This window comes from Chelonia mydas, chromosome 2, assembly GCF_015237465.2.
Source record: "Chelonia mydas isolate rCheMyd1 chromosome 2, rCheMyd1.pri.v2, whole genome shotgun sequence".
NCBI classification, from domain to species: domain Eukaryota; kingdom Metazoa; phylum Chordata; order Testudines; family Cheloniidae; genus Chelonia; species Chelonia mydas.
In genome coordinates, this window is record NC_057850.1 from 248,955,502 (window position 1) to 248,979,820 (window position 24,319).

The 24,319-nt window shown below is 42.6% G+C and overlaps 1 long non-coding RNA gene across 3 annotated transcripts in view; it reads right to left on the reverse strand.

The window, feature by feature from the left end:
- Positions 1 to 223: 223 nt before the first annotated feature.
- The window catches only part of LOC119565430, a 30,309-nt gene continuing 6,213 nt past the window's right edge, over positions 224 to 24,319 (reverse strand). The window contains exons 1-4 of one of the 3 annotated variants that reach the window (XR_006289145.1): positions 20,271 to 22,734; positions 15,721 to 15,772; positions 4,764 to 8,912; positions 224 to 3,568 (exon numbers count right to left, since the gene is read on the reverse strand). This is a non-coding gene — a long non-coding RNA (uncharacterized LOC119565430). Of the gene's footprint in view, positions 3,569 to 4,763; positions 8,913 to 12,554; positions 12,766 to 13,978; positions 14,299 to 15,720; positions 15,773 to 20,270; positions 24,085 to 24,319 lie in introns of those variants that run through there. The other 2 variants (XR_006289144.1, XR_006289146.1) reach the window with 2 other exon arrangements.

The following is a 24,319-nucleotide window of genomic DNA, read 5'->3' on the forward strand; positions in this document are numbered from 1 at the left end:
GCTTTCAGTGTCTCTGTGCACCACTGTAATACCAACTACCATATCTACCTAAAAAGAAAAAGGAGTACTTGTGGCACCTAAGAGACTAACCAATTTATTTGAGCATAAGCTTTTGTGAGCTACAGCTCACTTCATTGGATGCATTCAGTGGAAAATACCATGCATCCGATGAAGTGAGCTGTAGCTCACAAAAGCTTATGCTCAAATAAATTTGTTAGTCTCTAAGGTGCCACAAGTACTCTTTTTCTTTTTGCGAATACAGACTAACACGGCTGCTACTCTGAAACATATCTACCTAGGTGCCAATGTTAGTATCTTTACAGTGGGCTATAGATACAACAGATCACCTAGTGGCCCCATCGGGCTTTGCGCCCCTGATGCCCATGGACTACTCAGATGATTCTTCTCAGTCAAGCTCAGACTTTTACAGTATCTCACCATCCTCTCCTAGATACAGTCACTCTAGCTAATCATCTAGGCTGCCCCCAGGAGAACATCAGTACTGGGGGCAGGGCCAATCATTCAGCAGGAACAAGTCATCATGACCTAATACTTTTTGGTTGCCCATGCCTTATGGTCTCCCTCCATGGCCTTACTGGACCCCTTTGGTGTTTCCTGGTCCCCCATGTCTCGATCACTGGCCCAATCTAGGGGAAGGTTGCCACTGCCTTTGGCAAAACAGCTTCCAGAGCCACCTAAATTGGAAGCACACAGAGATTCTATTCACCTTTGAGCTCCAGGCTTGACAAAGCCCTGGCTGGGATGATTTAGTTAGGGATTGGTCCTGCTTTGAGCCGGGGGGTTAGACTAGATGACCTCCTGTGGTCCCTTCCAACGCTGATATTCTATGATTCCAGTGCTGCAGGAAGAACCACTGCTGATGAACCAGTTCTATCACATAAGCATCCATTGGCTCCTGTTATCCCTTCCTCCTTCTCAACCGATGACTCAGTGATCCTGGACTCTTCTTCTCTGGTAGCAGAGGATTTTAAGTCTCATCAGGTACTGCTGACAAGAATGGCTGGGGCTGGGGCTTCTCCATTATAGAAGCTGAGCTTGTGCAAGAGGACACTTACATGCCAATTGCCCTCCAAAATAATGAGGTTTTTCTAGAACTGACAAAGACCTTGTGGCATACACGAGTCTCCTTAGCTCCTACAACTAAGCGCACAGATAAATATCATATCCCAGTGCAAAGCTTTGAGTGATTTTATTCCCATCCTGCCTCACTGGTAGTTACATCAACCAATGAGAGATCACATCGGGGAGATTTAAATCAACTCCCGCAGAAAAAAAGAGCCCCAAAGACTTGATCTATTTGGGAGAAAAAAAAAAATCATTCTATTTCCTCTCTCCAAGTGCATATAGTGAATCGGAAGACAGTGTTAGCTAAAATGTGACTTTGTAAACTGCGGTGCAATGTCCAAGTTTTTGACAAACTACCAAAAAATGCAAGGGAGGAAATTAAAACTTTCCGGGCAGAAGGCTCCATGGTGGCCAAGGTGTCGCTTCACTCCACGCTTGATGTGGCTGATGTTTCTTCTATGGTGATAACCTCTGCACTAATAGTGAGGAGATCCTCATGATTACAGAGCTTGGGCATAGCTTCTGATATCCAGCAAACTACAAAGGTCATCCTGTTTGTTGATAAACTTTTATTTTCAGATAAAACCAGTGTAACTTTACATTATTTAGACTCTCAGGCTACCCTTTGTTAGTTAGAAATCTATACCCCAGCCATCATTACAGATCCAATAACAACAATATCAACATCAGTATAATACCCACCAAGCTAGAAAATTTTTTTTTAAGAGAAAGCACAAATCACAGAGAAAGAGGCCCTCTAACTCCAGTTCGATAGCATCCTCAGTTGTTAAGAAGCAGCCCATTTGATTTCTTTGAAGATAGCAATATAGTCATCAGTGATCTTCCAGCCATCTCTCCTCTACGGACAGACTGTCCCGTTTCCTCACTGCTTGGGACTCTATACTGACAGACAAATGGATCCTAAGCACTGTGAGACTGGGATATTCTATCCTATTTCTCTCCGTCTCCCTCTCCTACCCACCTGCCCCATCGCTATTCAGGGACCAATCTCACAGGTCAATGCTCCTTCAAGCAGTTCAGACACTGTTCACTCTAGGAGCCATAGAGGAAGTTCCCCTTCAACATCAGGGAATGAAGTTTAACTGACAATACTTTCTGAACTCCAAGTACAAGGAGTGTGGGGGAGTTCTGAGACCCAGGGTGGACCTTTGAAATCACAGCAAGTTCATCAAGTACATAAGATTTTGTATGGTTTCCCTAGCATCAGTCATTCTTTCCCTAGACTGCAATGACTGGTTTGCTGCCCTCCATCTGCAGGATGCTTACCTCCATGTGACTGCTAACTCGCAGGAAGTTTCTAAGATTTCTAACAGCAGCCCAACACTATCAATACTCAATACTTCCCTTTGGCCTGTTGTCAACCCCAAATCTATTCACCAAGTACGTGGTGGTCTACTTGAAGAGAAAGGGAATGCTCCTCTCCCCTGACATGGATGTATGGTTAATGCAGGACAGATCCAAACATCAGATTCTCCATTATATCCAGTTCATCTCTTCAACCATCTGAGACTCATGCTGAACAGGGGAAAATCTACATAAGTCCTGCCATGGAAATCCAAGTTCAGTGGAGCCCTACTCAACTCTACAAATTCAAGGCTTTTCTCCCACTGGAGAGATTTCAGACGATTCATCAACTATGCCTCTCTCTCAAGTCACACACCACCATCGCAGTCTTGATGTGTCTAAAGCTATTAGGCAACACGGCCTTAAGTACTTAAAAGACCCACAATGTCAGGCTTTGCCTGCGTATCCTTCAAGGGTCACTGAAGTCAGTCTGTTGACCAGACAGACATCCTATGGACAAGTTGGTCTGGGTTCATCCTGCAGTCCTACAATCTCAACAGTGGTGGACTGATCAGATCAACATATGCAGGGATGTACCCTTTTCTCGTCCACTTCCATCCAGGACAATTACTGATGCCTCTGTGAAAGGGTGGGGTGCTAGAGAACCTGAAAACACAAGCATTATGAAAGAAACACAAAGCAACTCTTCCTGTCAATGTCCTTTAACTCCAGACAATTCACAGGGCATGCTATGCTTTGATCCCTTGCATCAGAGGCTTGTCAGTCCAAACACTGACGGACAATACAACCGCGATGTACTATCTAAACAGACAAGGAGGGGCAAAGTACAATCAGCTTTGTCAAGAAGAAATGAAGTGGTGGAACTTTTGTATCAAAGAAGACATTACTCCCATTGCCATGTATTTACCAAGTTCCCAGAATCAGTTGGCAGATCACTTCAGAAGGAGATTTTCCCAAAATCATGAGCAGTCCCTGAAGAAGTGTGTGCTCAGAAATGTTTTTCAGGTCTGGTGCATTCTATCAGTCAATACATTTGTGACAAAGGATAACAGAAAATGCCAAGTCTGTTCCCAAGTGTGTCATAGGCCAGCCTCACTAACCACAGCCTTTTCCTATGGTAGGAACCAAGTCTCGTGTATGCATCTCCCATCAATTCCTCTCATCCTACTACAGGACAGGCCTAACAAAGAAAATAACAGAACGCCACTAGCCGTCACCTTCAGCCCCCAACTAAAACCCCTCCAACGCATTATTAAGGATCTACAACCTATCCTGAAGGATGACCCAACACTCTCACAAATCTTGGGAGAAAGGCCAGTCCTTGCCTACAGACAGCCCCCCAACCTGAAGCGAATACTCACCAACAACCACATACCACACAACAGAACCACTAGCCCAGGAACCTATCCTTGCAACAAAGCCCGTTGCCAACTGTGCCCATATATCTATTCAGGGGACACCATCACAGGGCCTAACAACATCAGCCACACTATCAGAGGCTCGTTCACCTGCACATCCACCAATGTGATATATGCCATCATGTGCCAGCAATGCCCCTCTGCCATGTACATTGGTCAAACTGGACAGTCTCTACGTAAAATAATAAATGGACACAAATCAGATGTCAAGAATTATAACATTCATAAACCAGTCGGAGAACACTTCAATCTCTCTGGTCACGCAATCACAGACATGAGGGTCGCTATCTTAAAGCAAAAAAACTTCAAATCCAGACTCCAGCGAGAAACTGCTGAATTGGAATTCATTTGCAAATTGGATACTATTAATTTGGGCTTGAATAGAGACTGGGAGTGGCTAAGTCATTATGCAAGGTAGCCTGTCTCCCCTTGTTTTCTTCCTGCAAAACCTCCCCCAAGACGTTCTGGTTTAACTTGGATTATTGCTGTGCACATTGTAAGATGAGCTGTTGCCAGCAGGAGAATGAGTTTGTGTGTGTGGTTTTTGGAAAAAAAAAAAAAAAGGGGGGGTGTGAAAACCTGGATTAGTGCTGGAGGTGACCCACCTTGATTATCATGCGCATTATAAAGAGGGGTTTCAAAGGGGGATGGGCTGTTGCCAGCAGGAGAGTGAATTTGTATGTGTATATGTTGGGGGGGGGGGGGGGAAGGGTGAGAAAACCTGGATTTGTGCTGGAAACGGCTCTACTTGAGGATCACTTTAGATAAGCTGTTGCCAGCGGGGGAGTGAGGTGGGAGGAAGTTTTGTTTCATGGTCTCTGTGTGTATATAATGTCTTCTGCAGTTTCCACGATATGCTATGCATCCGATGAAGTGAGCTGTAGCTCACGAAAGCTCATGCTCAAATAAACTGGTTAGTCTCTAAGGTGCCACAAGTACTCCTTTTCTCATCCTGTAGGTTGTCATCAGATTGAAATGAGAGAATGCCAAGATAATTATTATAGCATAGCTGAGACAATGCTAGTTCTTGGATTTTCAGTCTCTTGATTCCACCTCTATGGCCTCTGCCTCCTCTCCCAGACCTGCTATCTCAGCAGCATGGATGAATATTGCACCTGGATCCAAACAGTCTGCACCTCATGACACGGCAGTTGAGTGATTAGATAAAGCTGAGAGGCTCCTCAGTGGCAGTTCAGGAAATATTACTTAATAGTTGAAAGCAGTCCACTAAAGCCACTTATTGAGCTAAGTGGAAATGTTTCACCAACTGGTCCATTCTCCAGGGAATATAGCCAACAGAAACTAAGATTCAAGACATTTGAGTACCAGTTACATCTCAGATCCTCAGGACTTTCTCTAAGCTCTGTGAGAGTTCACTTAGCAATGATCTCAGCTATCCATCCTCCCATTCAAGGGAGACTGGTCTTTTCCAACCCCATGTTCTCTAGATCGTTAAAAGATTATTCAGCTTTTTCTTCCTGTTATAGATACAGTACTACTTTGGAATCTTAACATTGTATTATCTGCCTTGATGGGCCCTTGATTGCCACCTGTTCTTGGCCTCACCTGTATCAGAAGGTATCTTTTCTTATTGCCATCATATCAGCCTGAAGAATGAGTAAGCTGCTGGTTCTCATGGCAGGACCTCCACATATGTTATTTTTCAACGATAAAGTAACTTTGAGGCTACATCCACCATTTTTAACTAAAGTGGTATTGGCTTTTCATTTAAACCAGACAATATACTTACCTGTTTTTTTCCCCAAAGCCACATTCAAATAGGGATGAGGAGTGTCTCCATACTTTAGATGTGAGGTGAGCTTTAGCCTTCCATCTTGACAGAACTAAGACTTACAGGCTGTTCCCTCAGCTCTTCATTTTGTATGCAAGACAGAATAAGAGGGCAAGCACTTTCAGCACAGACAGTTTCCAGATGGATTACTTCCTGTATCAGGATAGGAGTAGGCCTCCAGAAAATCATGTCAGATGCTAGCGGACTGCTAGTGACTGCAGAAGACCCTCACAATGCTCTTCATCCCTGTTCATGTTTATCAGCTAAATTTTAATTAAGTATTAAAAATTGTAGTATTCAGCTGAATATCAAAGAACAGTGCTCAGCTGAAGAGGAGTTAGAAACTGAACAATGGAAAAAGCAATAAGTAATACAATTGTATCTATTATTTTATCCTTTACTGCAGCAGGATGTTAATAATCAAATCCAATGACTAACATCATATAACAGAATATATGAGTTAGATATTACTTTCCCCATTATGTTTATTAATAGAATGTTATAAAACATTATGAAAAAAGCATTGCAATTAGAACACCTGCTTCTGTATAGCCAGGTATAAGCACTGAACCCATAATCATAAATTGAAGGTTATTTTCACTGTCATGGTGGTTAAATGTCTTTTGAAAAATAAACTTTTCTTTCACAAAAGGATTTTTCCCCATCATTGAAAAGTTAAAGACCTTACTCTGAATGTTCCTTTTCTTATACCTTTGACCTAGAGGTATGTTGTTTATTTATACTAATGACACAGATGTAAGTACATCTATATGATGAGGTTCACTCTTTCCTTACTTTAAGCAAACTTAATTGATACTGGCAGAATGACAGATTAATAGCTAAAGTTAGTTACAGGTGGGGAATGGGTAGGAAAGGAACAACAGTAAGATTGTCTTATATAAATGGTCATAAAAGAAGATTCATCTGGCGTTACATGGAGAGGCCAGAGAGAGAGGTTCCTGTCTCTGGATTACCCTCAGCTACCATCAGAACTGGCATTCAGAAAAAAAGAGGAGAAGCGCATGAGCTTACCAGGCCACAAATATCATGGGAAGGGAACTGTGCCTCCTAACTATTCAGCTTTGAACAGATACAGGAGATGCCATTTAAAATGCACAGTAGCTGACTATCACAGTACTTGTAGTATTTCCCATTCTAAGTATGGAAACTACTACATGTACTGTAGTAAAAGTAAACAACATTGTGATACATTTTCTTTCTTAAAATGATTTCCATTGTATTAAAAAATATTCGGCTAAGGAAGAATATTAGAGATTTAGCATCTGAATACTTATATGAAGCCTGAATTTTTGAACACTAGTTAATAAAAAACATCTTATAAAACTGTAAACTTGGTGTCTTTTGGTGATGATTTTGGACCAACATGGTAACTCAGAGGATAGTGACAGAGAATTTGGGCCTTTAAAAAAAAAAAAAATATGGACAGTGCTGCCATATTAAAATGTGTAGCCATTTCTTGTAGCTCCTGTTCAGAAAGGACAAAAAGACCAGCAGCAGAATGCAGATTTTGGAGACAGTCAGTGATTTAAGGTTTTGCTTTCTTGTATGACAGACTGAAATCTCTATCTTCTCCAAAGTGAATGCAGACTCCTGGCTGCAGATAGTAACAAACTTCATTAATAACAACAGCAAAAAAACATACTGAATCAAACCCAGTAGAAATATGTATCCCTGTTTCACACCTGTCTTGATCAGATTGGGATCAGGAAGGACATTATTGCAATAACTGATTCTTCCAGGCATAGCCTCATGAAATAAAGAGCTGATTGCAACTGACTTGCCCGGGAAGTTTTTTTTCCTGAGGAGTTGCCTAAATATCTTTTTAATACTTTCAAAGGCCCCCTGTAGATCAATAAAAACCACTTATTATGGCTGATATTCTTCACTTATCTTCTCTGGTGCTGGCAAAGAATAAAGATCATACCAGTGTTACCACATCATACTCTGAAACCACTTGATGCCTCTCTGTCCAAGCATTTATAATGCATTCATCACTGAGGTATCCAAGTGCCTCTCAGAAAGAAATCTGACCCAGTGTTGTAGAAGCTGATTGAGGACTCTTGCCAGTGCTTTACCAGGAATAGATAGATGGGAGATCCCTTGGTAATTTCCACACTCTACTCCGTCACCAATTCTATTATATAGAGGGAACAGAACTGCATCTTTTATATCACTTGGAATGGACTCAAATTTCCAATTGGATATAAACAACTGTTGAAGACGGTCAGTAAGTGTTGTTTAATAATCATTATTCTTAAATAATTTATTATATGCCTATTGTTATGTATTAGGTGATTATGGTAGGGTGAAGAAGGAAATCAGATGATTTGGGTCCAATTATATCAGCCCTCCTGATGGAGGATGTTCAGCCATAATTTGTTATCAAAGTTTGCAACTCTGGGGTCTGATTTCCAGTTATTTCTAGTTGACCAAATAGCAGTAACAACCAGACCTGTTTCCCTCCCCTCACCATTTACACCTGGCAAGGAAGTTGATGGCTACTGTTATTTTTGCCGTTGTTACTTTTGGTTAAGATAGAATTTAGCATCCTGTTGGTTGAGTGGAGTATCTCACTCTGAGTGTATGATGATAATGTTCTGTAACAGTCTGGAAAAAAAAAAGGGGGGGGGGGGTGAGGGGCTGATCCAGTGCCTATTGAAGGCAATGGGAGTCCAAAACAAAATTGACAATTTCCTCCTCTCATTGTTGTTCCTATTTCCATCTTCTTCACCTTCACTACTGTTTCCAACCTTTTGCTAGCTGCATCCAACCATCAGCCTGTCCTATCCCTATCCTTTTCCTAACTCCTATTACCTCAGTTAAAGTCTTTCCTTCTTTTGCTAGAAATTCATGAAGCTTCTGAATGAACATAGGTAAGGAGGAGTCACACAGCTTCACCAAAGGTCATCAGAGTCCATGGTGCCTGCTTAGGGAAATTCTTTGGTAGTGGTGGAATACATTGCAAGTCACTAACTCAGAAGTCACAGACAAAGCAGTCACACAGATCTGGACAAAGTAGAAGGCTTTTTCCATTACCGTCACACTTGGTAGGACTTTTACACTTCTGACTACTTCCTCCACTCAGGTGACATCAGCTGATTTGAAGATCCTTCTCACCAGGCCTGTTTTGGTGGAATCTATTCTTCTCTATTCCCCATCTGTCAGGAAAGCTGAATCCATCTTGTTTAGAGGTTCAGAGATCAGTGTGCACGCCTGATCACTCACTGTTCCCCAACACTGTTCTCACGCAGTGAAGCCTTCTGAAGACACTAAACAGATAACAGCAGTGTATCCAATATGTAATCTCTATACTACGAAGTGGCACTAGACATTGTGCATTAGTAGGCTGAGTTTGTGAGGTAGGATAGTGCTGACTTGGTTTGTGGCATCATCTGTTTAACAGCAATTAGATGTTCAAAGACTTAACCATTACAAGTACGGCACAAGAAAACAGTCCCTGCCCCAAAGAGCGTACACGTTGAAAGACAGACATTATTACTAATTATTATATGCTTTGAAAAGTTTGCAGACATGACAAAAATTTAAGCAAACCACCACTAGTTTGTGAATACTGACTGAACTTGAATCAAATTTGATTTTCTGTACATTAGTTTTGAGTCAAATATTCCACACAGTGCTGCTCCCACAGGACTCTGCTTATTTGCTTCCAATGCTGCTCCGATATCTTATTCAACATTTACATTACACCATTAGTTTACACAGCTGTAGGCGTGTGTGTCTGTCCCTCACTGTCAATCTCTAAGGGTGGCCACTCCTCTGCTGTCACGCACCTCAAACAGCAGTCTGTAAGGTGGAATTAGCTGTCTCTAGGGCTCAAATCCTGAGGCAGGGTAGAGCAGTGAACAGTTCAGGGGCCCAGGCTCTTAGGCAGGGCAGGGCACCAAGCAGTCTAGAAGTCTAGCCCTCAAGCAGGGTAGAGCAGGTAAGAGTCTAGGAACCTGGCCTTCAGGCAGCAATGAGCACCAAACTCTGTCTAGGGCTCAGGCAGGAGTGAGCACCAAACTCTGTCTAGGGCTCAGGCAGGAGACTGACACAGGCCTCCTGGCCTATGGTGGGGAGGCTACCACAACAGGAGTGGGGTGACAGAAGGTAGGGGGACGTGGGCCCACCCGACTCCACTGAGTCCCGGCCCAGGACTCTAACAGTGGTGGAGTGGTCCGCCAGTGGGCCAGCAGGGATCTGCCCGCAACACACTGACCTTGTATCAGGCCAGCACTCAACCAGATGACTGTCTAGTTTCCCTGCACTACTTCCTACTCGCCTCAGGTTTGGTATGTTGGTGTGGTGAGTCTGGTGTCTCCTCAGGGTATACTGCCAGTGGCAACCCCAGCAGCTCCACAGCATTGGTTGGCTCTGGTAGCTTGGGCGAGTCCTCAGGGTCACTGCAAGTGGTGTTCTCGTCCATCCTCCCCGTGGAAGGAAAAGGCCTGGGTAGGGACCGTCGAATCGTGGAAGTCAACGAATGGCTACGCAGGTGGTGTCGGAGACGAAGGCTTTGGATTCTTTGACCATGGGATGGTGTTCCATGAAGGAGGAGTGCTGGGCAGAGACGGGCTCCATCTTACGAAGAGAGGGAAGAGCATCTTTGCCAGCAGGCTGGCTAACCTAGTGAGGAGGGCTTTAAACTAGGTTCACCGGGGAAGGAGGACCAAAGCCCTGAGGTAAGTGGGAAAGCGGGATACCGGGAGGAAGCACAGGCAGGAATGTCTGTGAGGGGAGGGCTCCTGCCTCATACTTGGAATGAGGGGCGATCAACAGGTTATCTCAAGTGCTTATATACAAATGCACAAAGCCTTGGAAACAAGCAGGGAGAACTGGAGGTCCTGGTGATGTCAAGGAACTATGACGTGATTGGAATAACAGAGACTTGGTGGGATAACTCACATGACTGGAGTACAGTCATGGATGGTTATAAACTGTTCAGGAAGGACAGGCAGGGCAGAAAAGGTGGGGGAGTAGCACTGTATGTAAGGGAGCAGTATGACTGCTCAGAGCTCCGGTACGAAACTGTGGAAAAACCTGAGTGTCTCTGGATTAAGTTTAGAAGTGTGTGCAACAAGAGTGATGTAGTGGTGGGAGTCTGCTATAGACCACCGGACCAGGGGGATGAGGTGGATGAGGCTTTCTTCCGGCAACTCAAGGAAGCTACTAGATCGCATGCCTGATTCTCATGGGTGACTTTAATTTCCCTGATATCTGCTGGGAGAGCAATACAGCGGTGCATAGACAATCCAGGAAGTTTTTGGAAAGCGTAGGGGACAATTTCTTGGTGCAAGTACTAGGGGAGCCAACTAGGGGGGGCGCTTTTCTTGACCTGCTGCTCACAAACCGGGTAGAATTAGTGGGGGAAGCAAAAGTGGATGGGAATCTGGGAGGCAGCGACCATGAGTTGGTTGAGTTCAGGATCCTGACGCAGGGAAGAAAGGTAAGCAGCAGGATACGGACCCTGGACTTCAGGAAAGCAGACTTCGACTCCCTCAGCGAACAGATGGCCAGGATCCCCTGGGGGACTAACATGAAGGGGAAGGGAGTCCAGGAGAGCTGGCTGTATTTCAAGGAATCCCTGTTGAGGTTACAGGGACAAACCATCCCGATGAGTCGAAAGAATAGTAAATATGGCAGGCGACCAGCTTGGCTTAATGGTGAAATCCTAGCGGATCTTAAACATAAAAAAGAAGCTTACAAGAAGTGGAAGGTTGGACATATGACCAGGGAAGAGTATAAAAATATTGCTCGGGCATGTAGGAAAGATATCAGGAGGGCCAAATCGCACCTGGAGCTGCAGCTAGCAAGAGATGTCAAGAGTAACAAGAAGGGTTTCTTCAGGTATGTTGGCAACAAGAAGAAAGCCAAGGAAAGTGTGGGCCCCTTCTGAATGAGGGAGGCAACCTAGTGACAGAGGATGTGGAAAAAGCTAATGTACTCAATGCTTTTTTTGCCTCTGTTTTCACTAACAAGGTCAGCTCCCAGACTGCTGCGCTGGGCATCACAAAATGGGGAAGAGATGGCCAGCCCTCTGTGGAGATAGAGGTGGTTAGGGACTATTTAGAAAAGCTGGACGTGCACAAGTCCATGGGGCCGGACGAGTTGCATCCGAGAGTGCTGAAGGAATTGGCTGCTGTGATTGCAGAGCCCTTGGCCATTATCTTTGAAAACTCGTGGCGAACGGGGGAAAGTCCCGGATGACTGGAAAAAGGCTAATGTAGTGCCAATCTTTAAAAAAGGGAAGAAGGAGGATCCTGGGAACTACAGGCCAGTCAGCCTCACCTCAGTCCCTGGAAAAATCATGGAGCAGGTCCTCAAAGAATCAATCCTGAAGCACTTACATGAGAGGAAAGTGATCAGGAACAGTCAACATGGATTCACCAAGGGAAGGTCATGCCTGACTAATCTAATCGCCTTTTATGATGAGATTACTGGTTCTGTGGATGAAGGGAAAGCAGTGGATGTATTGTTTCTTGACTTTAGCAAAGCTTTTGACACGGTCTCCCACAGTATTCTTGTCAGCAAGTTAAGGAAGTATGGGCTGGATGAATGCACTATACGGTGGGTAGAAAGCTGGCTAGATTGTCGGGCTCAACGGGTAGTGATCAATGGCTCCATGTCTAGTTGGCAGCCGGTGTCAAGTGGAGTGCCCCAGGGGTCGGTCCTGGGGCCGGTTTTGTTCAATATCTTCATAAATGATCTGGAGGATGGTGTGGATTGCACTCTCAGCAAATTTGCGGATGATACTAAACTGGGAGGAGTGGTAGATACGCTGGAGGGGAGGGATAGGATACAGAAGGACCTAGACAAATTGGAGGTTTGGGCCAAAAGAAATCTGATGAGGTTCAATAAGGATAAGTGCAGGGTCCTGCACTTAGGATGGAAGAATCCAATGCACCGTCTTCTGTGGGTTCCTGCATCAGCAGTGGGGAAAACACATCCGTCTCCTTTGGGAGCTGGTGCTCAACTGAGCTACAGGGCCCACCTTTTATACTTCCTGTTCCTGTCCCGCCCCTCTGCTTCCGGCGTGGTAAGAATGGGCTTCCTGGTTCTGCCAACCAAGGGGCATCTGGCCGTCCCTCATGGTCAGTCTCTGAGGGTGGCCAGGCCTCTCTGCTACAACAGCAATTTACAAAACATAGACTAAGATACCATCCCTTTACAGAAGAACTTATACTATAGCAGAACCAGCAAACCCCATCAAAAAATAGGAAATAGAAGCAAAGGATGATAAATTCTAATCTGAGCTAAAATTTAATTTATTTCTATTTATTTATTTATATAAATTTTATTATTTATTTTTTGTTTGTTATTTATCTATTTATTTATTTTTAAGCAACTTGGACTTTAATAAAAGAAACTCCACACATTTTAAAAGTTGCATCAGGAGGTGAGACTCACTCTTTAACTACATCACTTCTCTCCCTTCCAGCGTTTTTCAAACACTTCGTGGTTTTTTTCTCTATTGTATTTAATTATTTAGTGTCCTGTCACAATCTTCTGAACAGTCTCTTTCTGATAGAGCCTCTCTTCAACTGCATCATATCCAAATGTCACTGCTAACATTAGTCCCTTCTGGTCCTGACTGGGACATCAACTATCATTTCATCAATCTAGGTATTTGGGGTCCCAGCTTCTCTTCTGACCCTTCAAGAGCTTTTCCCAATACAACAGATAAAGCTGTTGGTGAATTAGATGCTATTAATTTTCTTTACAAAATAATTACTCTTTGAACCTTCTGGCAGACCTAATGGCCAGATTCTTTGGTCTGGCTAAGCTGTGCTAAGCACAGTACCACAAGGCTGAGGGGGAGAAAGGTGAGTTCCTGCCACTGTTGCAGCTATCCAGTCTTGGGGCCACTTCAGTCACTGGTGGAACTTAGAGCAGCCTCAAGACAGTTGTGCCTGGCTGCCTATGACCCTTAAAGGCTAATGTGGACAGCTGGGGAAAACTGGAGTGCAGAAATAGGGTAGGGACACACCCAGCTGTAGTTACACGCATGCTCTAACCACCAGCTTCCCAGCCGAGGACCCCAAATCAGTACAGTCCTGCCCTGGTCAAGTCTGACCAGTATATGGGTTTAATACCCGGTCTACCTGTCCCTCAATGTGAAGAGAACAATGCACACTTGTGATAATCAAGCAGTGATTTTCCCCAAGCACTCCAGTCAAAGCTCACTGGTTTGGATTAAAACATAAAATATATTTTAACTACAAAAGATACATTAAGTGATTATAAGTGATAGCAAACAGATTACCTTGTAAATAAACAAAATGTAAACTAAGTCTAAGATACTAGAAAGATAGGATATGAACCAGCAGATTCTCACCCTGAGAAATTATACAAGCAGGCTGCAGATTCTTAAGGGACAAGCTGCACTTGCTTTACAGCTTGGAATCTCCAGGTCTTTCATACACAGGCTAGAAATCACTTTCGCCTGGGTCTAGCACTTCCCCCAGTTCAGTCTTTGTTCCTCAGGTGTTTCCAGGTGTCTGCTTGTGTGGGGAGTGAAGAACCACGGATGATGTCACTCCCTGCCTTATATAGCTTCAGCAGATGGCAGGAACCCTTTGTTTCAAAACATGGTTTTGTCGAGGCAGAAGGAAGGGAAACAGTAAAAGGCAGCACTGGTGGCTGAAGAAATAAGATCTGTTGCATATAAAAGATATACCAAATTGAGGGGACAAGCACCTGCAAAGATTTGCAGCTGGCTTGGGAGCATGTGCAGGAGGAGAGAGACTCATTAGCAAGACTCAAACCAATCATGAGCTCATTCTCATATTTATTAGGCAAATAATTTTAATACCTCCAAAGGAAGATTACAACAAATTTTGCATGTTTTTCAATTAAGTTTAAGTATATTTTAAACATGGTAGATGCTGCCATATAATGGTGTTCGGATGTTGAACAAAAGCTGGAGTAATCATGTAAACACCAATTAAACAAAACAACTTCACATAAAAAGTATTAGTTGTTCTTTTTTCCCCACTTAAAGAAATATAAAGTTGACATTTTTGGATACAAATAGCTTAATGTGTCCTGCAGTGTCTGTGGGGTTAACCAACCAGTGGAACATTTACCAAGAAATGTGTTGGATTCTCTATCACTTGAAGTCTTTAAATCAAGACTGGATGTCTAACATATATCCTCTAGCTCAATCAGAAGTTATGGGCTTGATTCAGGAATTACTGGATGAATTCTATAACCTGTAATATTCAGAATGTGAGACTAGACAATCACAAGTGTCCTTTCTATCTTTAAAATCTATGGGTCTATGAATCCACTGATCTTTTCTTGCTGTTTTGTATTTTTAATTCTTTATTCTGTAATCTTTAATAAATCAATCAGGAGAAAGCAGCAGCATCTATCATGCTTTCAGGCTGGCATTTTCAAAGGATTGTAAAGGAGATACATACCCAACTCTCTTTGAATTTCAATGTAATTTGGGCACCTAACTCCCCTAATGCTCTTTACAAAATCCACCGTTAGGTAGTAAGTAAGTAAATATTTTAAACAAGGAGGCAAATTCTTCAATGGGGGTGGCTGCATGGGATGTAATTCAGGGCAAAATTTAGCTTAATATCAGTGTACTTGGAGGACACAGCACTGATATATTGTTATAAGCATTGCACAGAAAGTTACCTGAGGTTCTATGGAAGTTCCAAATATATTACAAATGTAACAGCTATATTTCAGTTCTCAAGTTAAAAAAATAAATAGGATAAAAGCCAACCGTACAAAGGTTTTGACACTAATTTTGCAATTTTAGAGAGTTTTGAATGTGTTTAGTTAAGACCTACTTCAGACTCATTTTATTAAAATATTTGAATAAAACGTAACAGTTTTTAATTGCAATTTGTTTCATAGGGTCTTGCAAAAATAAAATAAATTATGTTTAATCGTGAAGCATTTGGCAGAAAACTATTCTGTATTATCATCAATGGTCGCTTAATCTTTTTAGGATATCACTCTATTACATAGCTTCTTTATTTTTATTATACGGAGTTTTCACATTAAGACAAAATATTTTCTAAGTAAAGCAACAAATAATTATAAAGAATTATTTATTACCTTATTATTCCTGTCATTTTTCATCTGTATCTGCAAGTACTGTTCTCACTGCCTGTAACAAGGAAAATATTTTCAGATCTCTTGTTTGAATAGATAGATATTTTTGCTAAAGTCTTATTTTTGTCAGCATTTCTCAAACTGGGGGTAGCAATGGTAGCAAAAGGGGATAGCAATGGTATTGTAGGGGGGGTCACCATATTGCCACCCTTACTTCTGCGCTGCCTTCAGAGCTGGGCAGTCAGAGAGTGGCAGCTGCTGGCCGGGCGCCCAGCTCTGAAGGCAGTTTTGCCACCAGCAGCAGTGCAGAAGTAAGGGTGGCATGGTATGGGTGGGGAGAATTATCACAGCCTGAAAAAAAAGTTTGAGAACTCCTGGTTATGTGATTGTACTCCTTCTCTAATAAAATGAAAGATGGAAATAGGGGATAGGATAGATTCTGACAAAATAGACAAAGACATCTAGACATCTGAGCTTTTAAATACAAAATCTTAGTTAAGCCTCTCTTATCAATAATTTTGTGACAACCAGCTTACTTCAGCTGACCAGCCCTATCACAACAAAGCATTCAAAGCAATGTTGATACAGACACCCGACAAGTAAACAAGCTGATCTCACAGCCAGTAGGGAAAAACAACTATTCCCAGAATCTTCTGTCTAGATACACATGCCTTGAATTTGTATCAGATTACCAGGTAATATTTTCTGTGACAGGTTGGCTGCAGTATGATGATGAAAAATTGTATATATCACTTTATCTCCAAAGCACTTTAAAAACCTTAATGGATTCACACAACACCCTATAGCCTTCTTTCTCCCTCCCCTGTCTCCCCCGGTCGTTCCCTCCCACACACCTTTTCTAACAAATTGGGATACAGACACGTTAAGGGCAAATTTTCAAATGTAGATGCTTAAAATGAAGCACCTAAATAAAAACAGTTTGATCTTCAAAATGTTCTGAGAACCAATAACTCTCTCTGAAGTGAGTGGAAGATGCATGTGCTCTGCAATCTGAAAACCAGGCCACTTTTACTTAGGTGCCTAAATATAAAAATTAGGCAATACCATTCCCAACATATACAGTAAGTGTTGCCTTTTACTACAGTAAACCATGTTTTTTTAAACAAACACAAGGTCACATAATGCTATAAACAAACATACTTATATTACTCAAACTAAATTTATACAGCCAGGCTTTATCTGTGGATAGATATCATAGAATATCGGGGTTGGAAGGGACCTCAGAAGGTCATCTAGTCCAACCCCCTGCTCAAAGCAGGACCAATCCCCAACTAAATCATCCCAGCCAGGGCTTTGTCAAGCCTGACCTTAAAAACCTCTAAGGAAGGAGATTCCACCACCTCCCTAGGTAACGCATTCCAGTGTTTCACCACCCTCCTAGTGAAAAAGTTTTTTTCCTAATATCCAACCTAAACCTCTCCCAGTGCAACATGAGACCATTATTGCTTGCTCTGTCATCTGCTACCACTGAGAACAGTCTAGATCCATCCTCTTTGGAACTCCCTTTCAGGTAGTTGAAAGCAGCTATCAAATCCCCCCCTCATTCTTCTCTTCTGCAGACTAAACAATCCCAGTTCCCACAGCCTCGCCTCATAAGTCATGTGTTCCAGTCCCCTAATCATTTTTGTTACCCTCCGCTGGACATTTTCCAATTTTTCCACATCCTTCCTGTAGCGTGGGGCCCAAAACTGGACACAGTACTCCAGATGAGGCCTCACCAATGTCAAATAGAGGGGAACGATCACGTCCCTCGATCTGCTGGCAATGCCCCTACTTATACATCCCAAAATGACATTGGCCTTCTTGGCAACAACGGCACACTGTTGACTCATATCCAGGTTCTCGTCCACTGTAACCCCTAGGTCCTTTTCTGCAGAACTGCTGCCTAGCCATTCGGTCCCTAGTCTGTAGCGGTGCATGGGATTCTTCCGTCCTAAGTGCAGGACTCTGCACTTGTCCTTGTTGAACCTCATCAGATTTCTTTTGGCCCAATCCTCCAATTTGTCTACGGCCCTCTGTATCCTATCCCTAACCTCCAGCATATCTACCTCTCCTTCCAGTTTAGTGTCATCTGCAAACTTGCTGAGGGTGCAATCCACACCACCCTCCAGATCATCTATGAAGATATTGAACAAAACCGGCCCGAGGACCAACCCTTGGGGCACTCCACTTGATACCGGCTGCCAACTAGACATGGAGCCATTGATCACTACCCGTTGAGCCCAACAATCTAGCCAACTTTCTGTCCACCTTAGAGTCCATTCATCCAGCCCATACTTCTTTAACTTGCTGGCGAGACTGTGGGAGACCATGTCAAAAGCTTTGCTAAAGTCAAGGAACAACATGTCCACCGCTTTTCCCTCATCCACAGAGCCAGTTATCTCGTCATAGAAGGCAATTAGATTAGTCAGGCATGACTTGCCCTTGGTGAATCCATGCTGACTGTTCCTGATCACTTTCCTCTCCTCTAAGTTCTTCAGAATTGATTCCTTGAGGACCTGCTCCATAATTTTTCCACGGACTGAGGTGAGGCTGACTGGCCTGTAGTTCCCAGGATCCTCCTTCTTCCCTTTTTTTTGAAGATGGGCACTACATTAGCCTTTTTCCAGTCTTCTGGGACTTCCCCCAATCGCCATGGGTTTTCAAAGATAATGGCCAATGGCTCTTCAATCACATCTGCCAATTCCTTTAGCACTCTCGGATGCAGTGCATCCGGCCCCATGGACTTGTGCTCGTCCAACTTTTCTAAATAGTCCCAAACCACTTCTTTCTCCACAGAGGGCTGGTAGCCTCCTCCCCATGCTGTGCTGCCCAGTGCAGTAGTCTGGGAGCTGACCTTGTTCGTGAAGACAGAGGCAAAAAAAGCATTGAGTATATTAGCTTTTTCCACATCCTCTGTCACTAGGTTGCCTCCCTCATTCAGTAAGGGGCCCACACTTTCCTTGACTTTCTTCTTGTTGCTAACATACCTGAAGAAACCCTTCTTGTTACTCTTAACATCTCTTGCTAGCTGCAACTCCAGGTGTGATTTGGCCTTCCTGATTTCACTCCTGCATGCCCGAGCAATATTTTTATACTCTTCCCTGGTCATTTGTCCAATCTTCCACTTCATGTAAGCTTCTTTTTTGTGTTTAAGATCAGCAAGGATTTCACTGTTAAGCCAAGGTGGTCGCCTGCCATATTTACTATTCTTTTTACACATCGGGATGGTTTGTCCCTGTAACCTCAATAAGGATTCTTTAAAATACAGCCAGCTCTCCTGGACTCCTTTCCCCCTCATGTTATTCTCCCAGGGGATCCTGCCCATCAGTTCCCTGAGGGAGTCAAAATCTGCTTTCCTGAAGTCCCGGGTCCGTATTCTGCTGCTCTCCTTTCTTCCCTGTGTCAGGATCCTGAACTCGATCATCTCATGGTCACTGCCTCCCAGGTTCCCATCCACTTTTGCTTCCCCTACTAATTCTTCCCGGTTTGTGAGCAGCACGTCAAGAAGAGCTCTGCCCCATATTTATTGTTTTCCAGTCTAGTATGTTTATATACAACCACTGATATAACTGGTATGATCTTGTACAGATTCCTTCTGTGAATAAACACTGAGCAATACTAAAATAGTAAGTTGAAAACTTTACTTCAGTAGCTAAAGATAAAATTGCCATTGTTTGATTTGCAACCAATATTTAGGACTCAGTTGTGTAACTCCTACTCATGTTGGGGAGAACTCGCAAAGCTAAAAATTCATCATTGTAAGGATTATGCAATCATTAACTCTTAATAAAGACTATTATAATTATTGTTAAGTTATAGTATTATATTCTGGAATCAAAAAGTTATTTCCATCTAAGTTAATTGGTTTTGTTTGAGTCTGTAATTGTCACCTGCAAGTTATCATTGGTGGCCCCAGTGACACTATTATAAGATGGAGGGAAAGAAATGGAAGATGCAGTTTGTGATTTATCTAACTGGCTACCTTCCTTCTCAGATACATCTTCTTCAAAGATGCTACTGTCACAGTTTCTGTGTTGGTATGAAAAAGAGGCCTGTTTCACAGAACACTGAATCAAATGGGACTGGAAGGCCCTTTGGATAATAATAGCAGAAAGCTCCTTTTGTCTTCTTCTAAGGGTAGTTGTGATTGGTTTATAAGCAAGCTTGGACGGAATGGCAATCTTAAGCTTTTTCTCCATCATTAGTTTGTCCATCTCCCCAGATTCTCCTGTTTGATAAAAGCAAGCAAAATATCCCAGTAGTAGATCCTATCTCCACTAACTATAGGAAGGTCCATTGCTATAAGCTGAATTTTGTTGCGTTCTGATACACGTAAGGGTTTTTCCAAAGCATCTGCAAAGTCTGAAAGTGCAGAATACTTAATAAACTGAGTTGCCTCAGAATCAAACTTCCCCCATATTTCATAAAACATATCAAAGTCATCTTCACATAAAGGCTCCGTACTTTCCTCAGTAGCAACATTCAAGTTCTCTAAAATAACAGCTATATACATGTTTATAACAATAAGAAATGATAATGACATAACTTACAAAATATATAATTGCTACAGAGCTATTTACACAAGCAGTATTGTCTCTAGGTTGTATCTTTAACTTTGGAGCACAAGAGTCAAATCTTGTCCCTACGAAAGGGTTAAGAAGGCCGTCTCAGCCGGCTGACGTTGTGATCTGGAAGAGACAGAGCATGCTGCCACCGAAGGTTTGGAAGTTGAAAATGTTATCAATCCCACCATCCCAATTAGCACAGGCGAAGTAAGCCATGCCCAAAATAGCATAAATATATATGATCAGAAAAAGTAGGACACCAATATTGAACAGAGCAGGAAGGGACATCAATAATGTAAAAAGGAGAGTTCTAATTCCTTGGGCTTGCCATATTAGTCTCAGGATTTGGCTAATCCGCACCAAGCGAATGATTCTCAACAATGACGGAGACTTTAACACACCGGCAACTCCAACATCTTTAAAATGAAAGAAAATAAACACAATGTTAAATTATCAAATCAAGAAGATTTGATATACACTAGATATACATATGTACATTTAATTATCTTTTATGAAATAGCCAGATGAGGTCAGAAAATGTTTAAGGTCTGTTTCTGTGTTACAAGGGAGAATGATAATGTTCTGTCAATGCCAGGAAAACTGCCAGTGTCCTTGGCACTTAAAGGGAAAGTTACACTGTTAGAAAGGTTATATTATACCTGCAAAAGTCTAGAAACAAGCAAACAAACAAAAGGCCCTTTAAATGTTACAAAATTAAAGTTCCTAGATAAGTAACATGCATCTGTTTTCATACTGTGTACATCATTGTGCTGAGTGCCTACGACTCATGTGGCTTGTTGAAATATACTTCTGTGTTAGATGCAAGATACCTCACTGGATGTAGTACCACAGCAATTGTTGATGTAAATATTTGCAGTTTGAAAAAATCTCTGGACAACATTTTAAAATCTGCATGCCTACCAAGTGCTCTTTTTTGCATCACTATGATTTTTTTAAAGGAGGCTGATCTTTTCCTTGCAGAGAAAAAAGAAGTTTATCAAAAATGCTAAGCCTTGTCCTTCCTTTTCTGTTTCGGGGATAAGGAAACGATCTAACATAGTCTGGTTTTGGCCAGGATACAGAACAGAAACAGTACTGTTACTGCTAATGGAAGATCTCCTACTACATATAAAGAACAAATGTCCATTGTCTCACTCCTGGACCTCTCTGCAATATTCATTATGTCTGACTGCAAGACATTATTATCCCATCTGAGGGAAATGACAGTGCTCCAAAGAAATGCTCTCTAATTATATGAGTCCTTTCTTGAGAGTCACATACAGAAGCTACCTTTGCTACCAGATTTTTCATTTGTGGAGAACCACATGGATTAATTCTCTCCCCAATTTCAATAAGTATTTACATTTAGCCAATGGGAGAAATGGGGAGACTTCATGGGCTATAATGTCAACAACGTGAAAATGACCCAAATTTGTCATTTTCAATATAGGCTAACAATATGGTCATCCCGTTTTCCCAGTGACTGGCCAACATTAGCACATGGCTCAGGTAGAGCTTATTGAAATTGAATCCCAACAAGACAGAGGTTAACACTTCAAACAGCTAGCCATCAAGTTGCAGCTCTCTCCAGTCGACAATGCATGCCCACAGAACATCAAGACAGTCCACATCTTGGCAGTCTTTCTAGCCTCCTCCCAGACACAAAGTTCTTGCAAAAAAAGCATGTATGACACTTTTTCTATCATCACCAAACAATTAGGAAGATTTTGTCCCATTCTTGCTACCACTGACCTGGTCATAAGAATACCTCCCAAATGGATTATAGCAATGCATTTTACTTGGGCTCAAAAACATAAGTCTTGAGAAAACTGCAGTGGGTAAAGAATGCAACAGCATGCCTCATTGAGGGCACAGATTACGACCAATACAGTATCCTGGTGCTTCAATCTCTTCACTGGCTTCCCACAGAGTACCACATTAAGTTTACAGACTTGGTCCTTATTTCACAGTACTACATGACCTGAGCCCAGGATAATATGAGAGGATGTATGGTTGTAATGAGCACTAGTCTGAAACTTGGGAGATCTGAGCTCAATCCCTGCTCTGACACAGGCTTCCTGGGTGACCAGGGGAAAGTAACTTGGTATCTTTGTGCCTGTCTTTAAAATGGGGATAATAGCACTTTCCTATCTCTCAGAGATGTTGTGACAATAAATACATTAACAGTTGTAAGATGCTCAGATGCTACTGTAATGAGCAACATGTAACTCAACTCAAGATAGGCAATCTTTTAGGTACCAGTCTTACTACCACAACTCCCCCTATGTTTCAAGGAAAATGCAAAGCATGCTTCAACATTGCCTTCCCTAAGAACAGTTGTCAAGGTTCCTCCCCCACTCTGAACGCTAGGGTACAGATGTGGGGACCTGCATGAAAACCTCCTAAGCTTATCTTTACCAGCTTAGGTCAAAAAGTTCCCCAAGGTACAAAATATTCCACCCTTTGTCCTTGGATTGGCCGCTACCACCACCAAACAAATACTGGTTACTGGGGAAGAGCTGTTTGGAAACGTCTTTCCCCCCAAATACTTCCCAAAACCTTGCACCCCACTTCCTGGGCAAGGTTTGGTAAAAAGCCTCACCAATTTGCCTAGGTGACTACAGACCCAGGCCCTTGGATCTTAAGAACAATGAACAATCCTCCCAATACTTGCACCCCCCCCTTTCCTGGGAAATGTTGGATAAAAAGCCTCACCAATTTGCATAGGTGACCACAGACCCAAACCCTTGGATCTGAGAACAATGAAAAAGCATTCAGTTTTCTTACAAGAAGACTTTTAATAGAAATAGGAGTAAATAGAAGTAAAGAAATCCCCTCTGTAAAATCAGGATAGTAGATACCTTACAGGGTAATTAGATTCAAAACATAGAGAATCCCTCTAGGCAAAAACTTAAGTTACAAAAAGGATACACAGACAGAAATAGTTATTCTATTCAGCACAATTCTTTTCTCAGCCATTTAAAGAAATCATAACTAACACGTACCTAATTAGATTACTTACTAAAAGTTCTAAGACTCCATTCCTGGTCTATCCCTGGCAAAGGCAGCATAAAGACAGACACACAGACCCTTTGTTTCTCTCCCTCCTCCCAGCTTTTGAAAGTATCTTGTCCCTCATTGGTCATTTTGGTCAGGTGCCAGCGAGGTTACCTTTAGCTTCTTAACCCTTTACAGGTGAGAGGAGTTTTCCTCTGGCCAGGAGGGATTTTAAAGGGGTTTACCCTTCCCTTTATATTTATGACAACAGTACATAGCGTATTAATTTACCCTTCATGTGTGGAGCCCCAGTGAAGTTTATGGGACTTTGGGCAGGTACAAGGGTGTACATGCATGTATCTTACTACAGGTTTCAGGTTTTAATCCTTCTAAAAACAGTGCAAAATACAATTTTAATAAGTGTCTTGTTCATGGAGAAATTGCAGGAAAAATCATATATTTATACATTTCAAGGGCAGAACAGACCATTCTAATCATCTAGTCTAGTGGGCCCCAAACTGTGGGGCATACCCTCCTGGGGGATGAGGGGAAACATTCCGGAGGGCACGCACCGAGGCCAGCCCCCATACTGGGTGGGGAGGGTAGTGCTGTGCAAAGACATTCCAAAACTGAAGTTTCAATAAGCATGCCTTATTAAAAAATTCTGGGTGAATAAGGGAAGAGTTTTAAAAACTTATCTTTCACTTTCTGATGTGGCTGTAAATCCAATAGATCTGTCTGTTTTATCTGCAGCTGCTGCTGTTGTGGCCTTTGGGGATGCCCCTCCACACCAGCAGAACACCTGAACATGAGGAGGAGGAGAAAGAATAGGACTACGGATATGTTTAGTGAGATCCTGCAAGCCAGTTTTGCACTGGACTGTGAACAAAGGGCTGGGCTGGCCAAAAAGGCAGATGGCCTGGAGAGGGACAGAGACGACAGGAGAAAATAAAGACCCAGGAAACCCACAAGAAAAGAAATGGGAGTTGCACCAAGACATAATGGGGCTTCTTAGGCAGCAAATACTAATACTGGAG